Below are 12,313 nucleotides of genomic sequence, written 5' to 3'. Positions count from 1 at the left end.
TCTCCAAGTAAGATTAAAACAAACAATAAATTTAAATATCTTCATGAAGCCATGAAATATTTTAGTGGTCTATAGTGAACAAGTTTTCAAATTTCTTGCTTATAAACCTAATATTATATCTACAACAACAGACTTGAAAATAATTTTCTGTAACTTTTAATCCTCAGGTTCTATAACATTAGCCTGAGTAAACCTAACATGTCCACAGAATATAGAAACATATCCAAGCTGCTCTGTTCCCAATAGGGGTAGATATTGAAGCAGCCAATATTATCACCACAGGCACTTCTCTTGGCTCTCAGAACTACTGTTATCCCAGCCCGGAATCAGTAGGTGGACTACCCTGTTACCCAGCTCACTGTGTTGCCCGCTCCCACACTTCCCATCCCCTGGGATGAAGAGACTGATGCAGGTCTCAGGACACAAGTCAGGATTAGAAAGGTCAGAGAACCTACTATTGTCCGAGTCCCCAATGTACACATTCCTCTGCTTTCATCTAGGGGGCGGTTCTCAACTTGTGGGTCGAGACCCCTTTGGGGGTCGAACGACCCTTTCACAGGGGTCACCTAAGACCATCGGAAAACACATGTATAATTACATATTGTTTTTGTGATTAATCACTATGCTTTAATTATGTTCAATTTGTAACAATGAAAATACATCCTACATATCAGATATTTACATTACGATTCATAACAGTAGCAAAATTACAGTTATGAAGTAGCAACGAAAATAATTTTATGGTTGGGGGTCACCACAACATGAGGAACTGTATTAAAGGGTCGTGGCATTAGGAAGGTTGAGAACCACTGACCTAGGGCAATAAGGAACACCTCCTTAGAGGAGATATGATTTCCATGGCTTAGGTTAGGAGAAGAAACAGGTCTTGTTACTTGAATGAAAAGTGTTCAACTGCACTTCTTCTCTTCTCCAGCAGGTGGCAATGAGTAATGCCAAAGAGAACTATCCTAGCCAAAGTCAGGACACTGAATATTTAAAATTCTTAATAAAATGCCAACTCTTAAAATATTTAAATTTTGTTTAAATGACATAAAATGGAAGGCCTACAGAAGGTACTAAGAATTGCAAACAATTATAGCAGAAGCAGGCACCTTAAAATTTCAATAAAAAACAGAACCCTAAACTTTATTTTATTCTATTTTAAATATATTTTTATTTATTTCAGAGAAGAAGGGAGAGATAGAGAAAGATAGAAACATCAATGATGAGAGAAAATCATTGATCGGCTGCCTCCTGCATGCCCCCTACTGGGGATCGAGCCTGCAACCTGGACATGTGCCCCTGGCAGCAATAGAACCCAGGACCCTTCAGTCCACAGGCCAACACTACCCACTGAGAAAAACCGGCTAGGGCCAGAACCCTAAATTTTATATAAAAATTTTATATAAAAAAGATGATGCTACTGACTAATGACAGTGGTAAAACAGACAGGATAGTCTGTAGATGACCCCAGCAGGTTACTCTGGGTTGCCTAAACAATGAACCAACTGTGACCAACGGCCTCCCTATTTCTTCCAAATTCGGCTTCCCATGGCACTGGTTGCTTTCTCCCTCTCAGCAGGAGGGGCTGCAACTTCCCATGGGCACCCAAGGAATCCAGATATAGGCATCTGGTTCTCTCAGATAACTCCTGACAGTTGACATCTAAATCCAGACAGCCTGATACCAAGTAGTCTGTGTGGATCCCCTTGATAAGGATGTTCACCACTTTGGTCTTGAAGAAGAGAAAGCAAAAGAGGAGAGGATGTCCCTTCAATGGAATGCTCACTTGTGACATGTGCAATAGAGCACCCTGGGCCCACTGTATCCCCTGTGCCTTCTCTTGCAGACTCTTGGCTTTTTAGTTCCTAGGAAAGCCTGTTTTTTCATCTATGACATTGTGAATTTCCTGAGCTCTCTTGCATGACAACATATGTTTTAAGTTGCTTTCCAGATGATGAGCATTCCTTGTGCTTTCTATAGTTTCACCATTGCAATCTCTCAGGGAATAAAAAATACATAGTGTGAGACAACAGTCTTTCTAATTAGAAGACAGAAGTAAAACCATGATGTATTCTAGTAGGATGTCTTTAAAGTGCTTTAAATGCACTGTTAGGATCTGGTATGAGACTTAAGAAATCTGTAATTTTCATTTCTCTGTTCTTATTTATGGTACTATTGGTTTAACTGATTTGTAAAATTTACCCTGGTATTTTCTGCCTCACATATCTATAGAAACATGCAGTTTGTTGAACACCCCCTTTTTCTGTGGATTTGTTGGCATGACCATTGTGATATCCACTTTTAATCTTCCATGCTTCAAAATAAAAGTGTAAAAGAGCCTAGCTAGTGTTGCTCAGTGGTTGAACATGGAGCTATGACCAAGAGGTCATTAGTTTGATCCCTGTGGGCTTGAGCCCCAGTAGGGGACATGCAGGAGGCAGCCAATCGATGTTTCTATCTCTCCCTTCCTCTCTCTAAAAATCAATAAAGAAAAAACATATTTTAAAAGTAAAAGTGTAAAAGATCTTATCAATCATACAACACTCACTGTAATGATTTCATGGCTCCTTGTGACATGTGTGCCATAAACAAAATCTTTTATCTTTGGCCTACTCAACTAATGATTAAAAATGAAGAGAGAATAGCTCTCTAAGGTTAAATTATGAAAATTCCTATTGCACTAACATACAAAAATGGTTATTCTCTTGAATGTTATTGTGTTTGTGAGTGTTTGAGGGCCTAAACTTTTTTGTTACACCATGTGACTAAATTCCATAAGTCTAAGTCATTGCTGATTACCTTCTTAACATAAAATTATACGAAATCTTTACAAGATTTTTTACTTTCTAAAACCCTAATACGCTAAGTTTAACTGATTACTTTTTCAGATAGAGCAATTATGAAAAACCCCAAAGTTGAATAATCTATGTAAATAAAAAAGATCATGCCATCCAATATATAACTAAAACAATTAAACCTATGAATTTTAGTAATAATTTTAAGAAGTAACAGTCATCTATTTGCATATATCAAAGGCAATGGTTTTCTTTTTAATATATTTTTACTGATTTCAGAGAGGAAGGGAGAGGGAGAAATAGAAACGTCAATGATGAGAATCATTGATCGGCTGCCTCCTGCATGCTCCACACTGGGGATCAAGCCCAATACCCGAGCATGTGCCCTGACCTGGAATCGAACCATGATTTCCTGATTCACGGGCCGAAGCTCAACCACTGAGCCACGCCGGCCAGGCCAATGTTTTTCTTTTATTTATTGACTTATTTGACCTACAAATGGAATCATACTGTTTTGTAACTTGCTTTTTCCACTTAGCAATATACTTTGACATCTTTCCATCTCATTCCTTTAAGAACACCAATACAGGAATGTTATTATGCTAACAATGTTTGTTTTGTTTTCAATCTTCTATTATGAACAATGCTGCAATAAATATCCTGTACATATATCTTTGTGCCCTTGAATGATTACTTGTATTAAGAGTAATTGTTAGAGGTAAAATTGCTGAGTCAAACAATACAAATATTTAGACTTTTAAGTTACTGCCAAATAGTCCCTTTAAAAGGCTGAACCACTATATATAAACACTGTATCAGGGTAAGGCAGTGATTTTCAGACTTCTGTTACATGGGAACTCTTTCTTTGAAAGAAATCCTAAAAAAAAAAGAAAAGAAAAGAAAAGAAAAAGGCTTTTCAGAATCCAGAATGGAAAGTGGAAAAGGAACTTTGTTTTGGTGAAAGCTGATATAGGGGTGGGAGGCCTGCAGCTCTGGCCATTGGCCCAGACCTTAGCCTCTGTGGCACCTCCATGTGGCCTCCTGGAGCACAATACAATATAGGCAGTTTTTCTTTTTCTAACATAACATGTTTTCAAAAAAGTTTGACTGGCTAAAAGTAGAACTAACATGATATAAGACTTAAGAATTATTATAAAATCCCTAATCACACCTCAATTTCAGACACAATTTTCAGTAATTTAGCACTAGTACTTTATATGTATTCTTTCATTGATTTCTTTCCCTTTACAATGAGCATCTGATTATGGCTAAGTTCTGTTCCCTTTAGATGGCCAAATAATTTTCATCTTTGTCTTAATTGCACTAAGTGTATGAAACCTAAACTTGTTATCACTGGGATTAGCATTTTCATTTTTCTTTTCCTTCATTTTAATGAGAAGGGCAAAATGTAATGAAATATTCAAATAATTATAGAAACAAACTCATCAACAAAGATAGTGACTGTCAAAACTGAACTGAAAACTCTTGGCTGTATCACCATATAATATTAATTTATTAACTCATATATAAAAGTCTGAACAGAAGGAAAGGTAGGTTGGGGTGTGACTGAAGTACATAAAATGGCAGGTGGTAAAAATTTGAAGAACCACTTATATATCATTGTGATCAGTGACCTTCTTCAGTGGTTTAGAAGCCTATTTTCAATGTTTTCTTTATAGTTTTATCAAAATTGAACAAGCCTGTCAGTGCCAGGAAAACTGAAAGAAGAGTGTGCTACGTAAAGAATACATAAATGTCCACTTAGGCTATGGAGCCATTTGTACTGCTAATCTTGGAAAACCAGACGCTCTTCTCAGACCTCTCACTCCAGATGTAAGCTTCAGTGTGATTCCTCTAAACCAGTGATGGCGAACCTATGACACACGTGTCAGAGGTGACACGCGAACTCATTTTTTTGGTTGATTTTTCTTTGTTAAATGGCATTTAAATATATAAAATAAATATCAAAAATATAAGTCTTTGTTTTACTATGGTTGAAAATATCAAAAAATTTCTACATGTGACACGGCACCAGAGTTAAGTTAGGGTTTTTCAAAATGCTGATACGCTGAGCTCAAAAGGTTCGCCATCACTGCTCTAAACCAAGGCCTCTGCTCTCCCCAATTTTCCAGGAGAATGCTAGTCTCTTTTTTTCCTCTAAACTTTTTTACTTTTATTCTGATTTTTAACAGATTGAAGAGAAATCATCCAACGTTTATTTCAAGGTTGTTTCACATAGGCATAATTAGGCTTATTATTTTTACCCAACCACGTATTGTCCTTTTTTTCATAATTATATAATACTTCTTAAAAGCATCCAGAAATCCTGTCTCTTTAGAGACAAGGATGGAAAACACTCAACTATCTAAAAGGAACATATCTTTAGCCTCAATCAGATGCTTATTGTGAAAGAAGAAAAAACTCAGTAGGAAACACATAGGAAGCTAGAATGATTTTATCCATTGATTCAACAAATGTGAGTTCCTATGAAGCAATGCGCTAATTGCTAAGAGAGTACAAAATGTATAAACCAGGGTCACTACTTTTAATCTATGATCCGATGAGGAAAACTAGGCATACTCTCCAAAAAGTTACATGATAATATAAAGTATTTTAGAATAAAATGTGAAATGTGTGGTACAGATTATAGTTGCCATAGAATACCCACCCTTTTATATTCTCAGTTCATTAACCCTTTATAGTTTCACTAGAAGCCCAATGTACAAAATTCGTGCAAGAGTATGCCTTCCTTCTCCCGGCTGCAGGCACTGGCTTTCCTCTGGCACCTGGGACCCGGGCTTCCCTTGTAGCCCTGGCTTCATCTGGAAGGACGACTGGTCTAATTAGCATATTATGCTTTCATTATTATAGACTAGAGGCCCGGTGCACAAAAATTTGTGCACTCGGTGGAGGGGGGGGTCCCCCAGCCCGGCCTGTGCCCTCTCGCAGTCTGGGACCCCTCGGGAGATAACGACCTGCTGGCTTAGGCCTGCTTCCGGGTGGCAGAGGGCACGCCCAATCCCTAGGTGCAGCCCCTGGTCAGGCTCAGAGCAGGGCCGATTGGGGAGTTGGGGCGCCGCCCCGTCATGCACAGAGCAGGGTGGATCAGGAGGTTGCGATGCCACCCTCAGTCATGCTCAGGGTAGGGCCGATTGGGGGGTTGGGGCACTGCCCCCTGTCACACTCAAGGCAGGGTCGATGGGGAGGTTGTGGCGCCACCCCGTCACGCACAGAGCAGGGCCGATCAGGGGGTTGGGGCACTGCTCCCTGTCACTCACAGAGCAGGGCCAATCAGGGGGTTGGGGCACTGCTCCCTGTCACTCACAGAGCAGGGCCCATCAGGGGGTTGAGGAGCTCCCCCCTGTCATGCACAGAGCAGGGCCGATCAGGGGGTTGAGGAGCTCTCCCCTGTCACTCACAGAGTAGGGCCGATAGAGGAGTTGGGGCACCGCCCCCTGTCACACACAGAGCAGGGCGGATCAGGGGGTTGGGGCGCTGCACCCTGTCACACTCAGGGCAGGGCCAATGGGGAGGTTATGGCTCTACCCTGTCACACACAGAGCAAGGCCCATGGAGGGGGGTTGGGGTGCCACCCTCTATCACCCACAGAGCAGGGCTGATCAGGGGGTTGGGGCGCCGCCACTGTCACCCTCAGGGCAGGGCCAATGGAGAGGTTATGGCTCTACCCTGTCACACACAGAGCAGGGCCCGTGGGGGGGGCGGGGGTTGGGGTGCCGCACCCTGTCACACACAGAGCAGGGCCGATCAGGGGGTTGGTGCGCCGCACCCTGTCACACACAGAGCCGCAGGGCGATCAGGGGATTGGGGAGCTCCCCCCTATCAGGCACAGAGCAGGGCTGATCAGGTGATTGGGGCACCTTCCCCTGTCAGGAACAGAGCAGGGCAGATAGGGAGGTTGTGGCCCCGCCCTCTGTCACTCACAGAGCCGCAGGGAGATCAGGGGGTTTGAGCGCTGCCCCCTGTCACGCTGATCCCGGTGCCGGGAGGCCTCGAGGCTCCGCTGATCCCACCCGGCAGGGTCACAGATCCGGGTCCCAGACTGCAGACAGCCTTGCCTGCTGCCGCCTGCCTTCAGTATGCAAATTAGCCGCCATCTTGTTGCTTCAGGGTGGGGTCCCCACTGGGGTGCCTGGCCAGTCTGGGTGAGGGGCTGAGGGCTGTTTTCAGGCTGGCGGGCGACTGAAGCTCCAAACCTCTCCTTTTTTTCTTTTTTTTTTATTCTGGCATTTATTTACCTTCTATGGCTGTCACTGGAGCTGAGAGCCAGCTTTCTCTCTGAGGCTCGGCTGAAAGCAGGTTTCTGGCCTTTGTTTTCTGTATTCGAAACAATGTTGCGACTCCAGCTCTGAGATCCCGGCTGACTGACAGGAGGTTTCTGGAGTTTTGTTTATCTTCTGTAAATGTTACTATGTTTCCAACTGAAGCTCAGAGGCCGGTGGGGAACGTTGGAGTCCACAGCAAGCAAGCCTGTTAGCTTCCAGCTGCCTGGCTGCCGGCCGCCATCTTGGCTGACAGTTAATTTGCATAAGGATACGCTGATTAGCCAATGGGAAGGGGAGCGGTCGTACGCCAATTACCATGTTTCTCTTTTATTAGTGTAGATGTGCCCTTGTACCCAGTCTAGCCTTCATGCCCAGCCACAGTAATTACACCAGCATCTCAGAACTGTTTGCCCACTTGGTCTTTCATATCTTGCTGGGGTCCAATCCCAGCGGGTCCAGGGGCCCCAAAGGTGTGGACGGAGTCGGCGAAGAAGGAATGACACGAAGACAGCCTTCAGTTGATCAGCAGCCTAGTCAGGACCTCTAGCCAGGATCTCCAGCCAAAGTTCTGGTCAGAGTTCTGGTTAGGAACTGATCAGGATCTGATGATTATTGTCTTGTTACATCTATATTTATACCAGCCGATTTTAATCCTGTCAATTTTTATTACAAAGGTTAGGGCGTTTCTTATCTCCATTCCAGGGAGTAAAGATTATGTAGCTTAACTACCCGCCTGACACTTAATTAAGGGGTTGTATCCCCTCCCTAACCTCAGGGAAAGATCCCCACCTGGGGAAACAACCTTTCTCGGAGAGGTGACCTTGGTTAAAACACATGGCGCTAAAGGGAGCAAACATATTAAGAACAATATGCTATATATGCCAGGTCCCTTGAAACATATGCTGTGCAGATGTTTCTTTCCTGCAGCGACTGTGTCAAGCAGCAAGGATGGACCGGCTCCCGGCAATATCTGCCTTATCAATCCCCAATCCTGAGTAAACTTCACTGTCTACTTTCTCAGCTTATTCTCCAGGGTGCTAAGCACAGCTGGAGAGAACTATGTTCTTTGCTCTACCTGACTCTCTGTGTGATATCTCACAATTCTTCCAAATTTTACTTACTCACCTGAAGCTCTGATCCCAGAGACTCCTTCATCTCAGCCAGTGACATGACCTCCTTTGCTGCAGGAACCACAGGCATCCAGCTTGATTTCATCTTTTATCTTTCCAATCTGAAATTATTTTCTGATCCTCACTCTTCCTTTCCAAAAATAATTTCTCTACCCTTTTCTGACAATCCTCTCCCCTACAATCTTCCTCCAGAATTTGGCCTAACCATGATTTCCCTTCTCTTGTGGGATCAACACTCTCTCAGTCTCCATTGGTTCCTTCTTCTGAACCCCCAAACATGTTTGTAAGTATCCTATTCCCACACCTCCTGCATTAGTTATTCCCGCATAGCAAATTACCTCAAAATTTAGCAGATTAAAACAACAAAAACTTACCTTATAGTGTCTGTAGAATATAGGATCAGCTTAGTTGATGGTCGTTCTGGCTCTGGGTCTCTCAGAAGGCTGCAATCAAGATGTCATTCAGCCAGCCGGTGTGGTTCACTGGTTGAGCATCGACCTATGAATATGGAGGTCACGGTTCAATTCCTGGTCAGGGCACATACCCAAGTTGCCAGTTTAATCCCCAGTAGGGGATGTGCAGGAGGCAGCCAATCAACAATTCTCTGGCATTGAAGTTTCTATCTCTCACCCTCTCCCTTCTTCTTTGAAATCAATAAAAATATATTTTTTAAAAAGATGTCATTCAGAGCTTGACTTGTGGCTGTAGAATCCACTTCCAAGTTTGAGTTTCCTCACAACATCGCAGCTGGGTTCCCCCAGAGCAAATGATTCAGGAAAGAAAGAAAGAAGAAAGCCCCAATGCCTTTTATTAGCTACTAGAGGCCCAATGCACGAAATTTGTGCAAGAGTAGGCCTTCCTTCCCCTGGTTGCCAGCACCGGCTTCCCTCTGGCACCCAGGTCCCGGGCTTCCCTCGTAGCCCCAGCTTTGTCCAGAAGTACAGAAGGATGTCCAGAAGGACGTCCAGGCTAATTAGCATATTACACTTTTATTATTATAGATTCTTAGAAGTGGTGTACCATCACTTACTCTATTTGCTAGAAGCGAGTCACTAAATCCAGCCTACACTCAAAGGAGAAGAATCAGTCTCCATCTCTTAAAGAAAAGAACTTCAAAAATTTGTGGACATATTTTAAACCCACCATATCTCTCAAATATACCATTTTTCTTTTCTTTTAAAAAAATATAGTTTTATTATTTTCAGAGAGGAAGGGAAAAGGAGAGAGAGATAGAAACATTCATGATGAGAGAGAATCATTGATTGGCTGCCTCCTGCATGGACCGAGCCTGCAACCCAGGCATGTGCCCTGACCAGGAATCGAACTGTAATCTCCTGGTTCATAGCTCGATGCTCAACCACTGGGCCACACTGGCCAGGCAAATATAACATTTTTCAAGCCTGCTAGTTCTTCAAGCTACTTTGCTGCTTTCTTACTCCTTTCAGTTATTCCCTTTCCTTACTTTCTCATTACCAATATTCAACTGTTGGCAGTCCAGATAATTATCACCTAACACTACTGCTAACATTCAAATTAGCATGGCATTCAAGGCCCTAGAAAACCTAGTCACACCCTACCTTATCTCCCCCGCCCCCCCCCCCCCCCCCCAGTTTCCATTACATCTCATCCAGATAGACTTCTCATTATTCCCCAAACACCCTCTGCTTTCCCAACTTAGTTCTTTATCAGATGATTTCCCTCACCAGGAAAATCCTCTCCTTACTTTTTCATTGTTTAAGACCCAGTACAGCCCAGCCAGCATCCCTCAGTGGTTGAGCATCAACCTATAAACCAGAGGTCACAGTTCAATTCTCAGTTCAGGGACATGCCCAGGTTGCGGGTTCAATCCCCAGTGTGGGGAGTGCAGGAGGCAGCCGATCAATGATTCTCTCTCATCATTGATGTTTCTTTCTCTCTGTCCTTCCCCCTCCTCTCTGAAATCAATAAAAATATTTAGAAAAAAAAAATCCAGTACAATTGCCATTTCACCCAAGAAAATTTCCTGATCTTCACAACCATAAATATCCCTTCGTTCCTCTGCACTCCCAGAGCACATTGTCAACTTTACTATAATAATCTCATTTTACACCATTATTGTGTTGGTGTACACCTTTGTATTCCTTTCAGCTTTCCAACAATACCTTGCTCATTCATATTAAGTTCTTAATCTTTTTTGAATGAATACATTTACCAAATCATTAAGATTTAATTTTAATCTCATCAAAAGGCAAATTAAAGTCCCTATAATCTCTAACTGTATTAGACTAATATACTGAGCTAAGGTAAATTGCAGAATGGCCTTTGCTAAAGAAGAATACAGTCTTCTTTTCTATTATTTGAAAAAATTTAATGGGGTGACTCAAATTAAATTGTGATTATTCTCTAAAAAGGTTTGCTTCTGAGATATGTTTGCGTATAGTATTTTTACAGTCCCCAGTCAACATGAAATTTCCATGGAAACAGATCACACACACTGGAGAAGAAAGGAATTGACTTGTGTTTGAACTGCATTTTGTCATCTCCATGGAGCTATCTGTGCTAAATATTTGAGTGAGCAGGGAAACTATAATTTAAAATAAACTAAGTAAAGACATATTATTTAATGTTTTTTAAAAATGATAATAACTGCTATTAAAGATTTTTATTAATATGTGGAGAAAATAGAAAAAGACATTTAAAAAATTTCTTGACTCATACATTAATATTAGCAAATCAAATACCCATTTGCTTCTTTACTAATGCAGAAAAGGGAAAGAAATTAAATACTCATCATGAAATGGGTGGTGTTGCTGCTTTTTGGTCTACAGATAAAATAATTTCTTCTGAATATATCATTCTAGTCTAAATTTGTTGTCTAGCAACAACATGGCAGCTTGGTTCCCCCAGAGCAAGTGCATTAAGAGAGCGAGGAAAAAAGAAGCCCTAATGCTTTTTATTAGCCAGTCTTAGAAGTGGTGTACCATCACTTCTGCTTATTCTATTTGCTAGAAGTGAGTCACTAAATCAGCCTACACTCAAAGGAGCAGAATCAGTCTCCACCTCTTAGAGAACTCCAAAAAAGCAGTAGAGCCTGGGCGGGTAGTTCAGTTGGTTAGTGTCATCCGCATATGCCAAGGTTGTGGGTTCCATCCTTGGTCAGAGCACATACAACAATCAAATGAATGCATAAATAAGTGGAACAACAATTCGATGTTTCTCTCTCTTTAAAATCAATCATTAAAAAAAAAAAGCAGCAGAAAGCTGCCAATGGAGAGTATCCTTTCCATTTGGCCAGTTTTAATTATTCTCTGATAGTTATGCTCCAATGGAAATTTGAATGAAGGCTCTACCTAGTTGGGCAGAATAGGTTGAATGACAGTCAACCTTCAGATGGGGTTTGCTACGTGCTCCCTTTCTCCAGTTGGGGAAGGGCTGCCTCCGGAGCTAATCCTGTTTCCTCACAGGCTTTATAGGACTGCCTATACCTTCATTAAATTACAGGTAATCATGCTTAAGGAGGTAGGAAGAGCTCCTATAGGCTTTGCCCCTCTTATAGGAACCAGATTTCCTTTTCTGGGGCAGCTGTGGCTTTGATTGAACCAAGTGACAGCTCAGAGGCTCGGACATTTTGACTCTTCCACAGGGGGTGTGAGTTTAGTGGATAGAGGGCCATATGCCCCAAAGAAAGGTAAGCCTAAAATCCAAGATGTTGATGACACAGGCAAAAAAGGATGAAAAGCCCAAGATACTCAGGCCTGGAAAGTGAGACTTTGGTTAGATTTAATGAGAACCTACACACCACAGATAATCTATTTTCCCTTCAGATTCATTCTCTAGCCCACTCTGTGCCCTGAGAGGCTGACCTATATGGACTGTGTCACTTTACACTCTGACTTCTAGTTGTGTTCAGAAACTCTGGAGGGGGGCTGATACTGGTAGGAAATTGGTAAAAGAGTGAGGAAAGGATATTTATTTCCCTGGCTCCCTCCCTGCCACATAGCCATGTTGGCGGTTCCCCTCTGCTAAAATCACCACTCCTATCAGTGGGCTGTCATAGCATAGGTCTTCAAGGGGATTCAGCCACCATTCCTTCCCCTTCCTAGCTTAGGGATGGTATCAGCTC

At 42.3% G+C, this 12,313-nt stretch overlaps 1 protein-coding gene across 2 annotated transcripts in view; it reads right to left on the bottom strand.

Annotated features, from left to right (window-relative positions):
• COMMD1 (copper metabolism domain containing 1) overlaps positions 1-12,313 on the bottom strand; it is a 171,768-nt gene that overhangs the window by 156,641 nt on the left and 2,814 nt on the right. For both annotated transcript variants that reach the window (XM_070429310.1, XM_070429309.1), the window contains exon 2: positions 8,586-8,709. The gene's annotated coding sequence lies outside the window, so the exon portion shown is untranslated. The remainder of the gene's footprint in view (positions 1-8,585; positions 8,710-12,313) is intronic.

The sequence above is a fragment of the Myotis yumanensis genome, unplaced genomic scaffold (genome assembly GCF_028538775.1).
Source record: "Myotis yumanensis isolate MYYU_CA2020_CCGP unplaced genomic scaffold, mMyoYum1.0.hap1 SCAF_11, whole genome shotgun sequence".
NCBI lineage: Eukaryota > Metazoa > Chordata > Mammalia > Chiroptera > Vespertilionidae > Myotis > Myotis yumanensis.
This window is presented reverse-complemented; position numbering and strand designations above follow the sequence as displayed.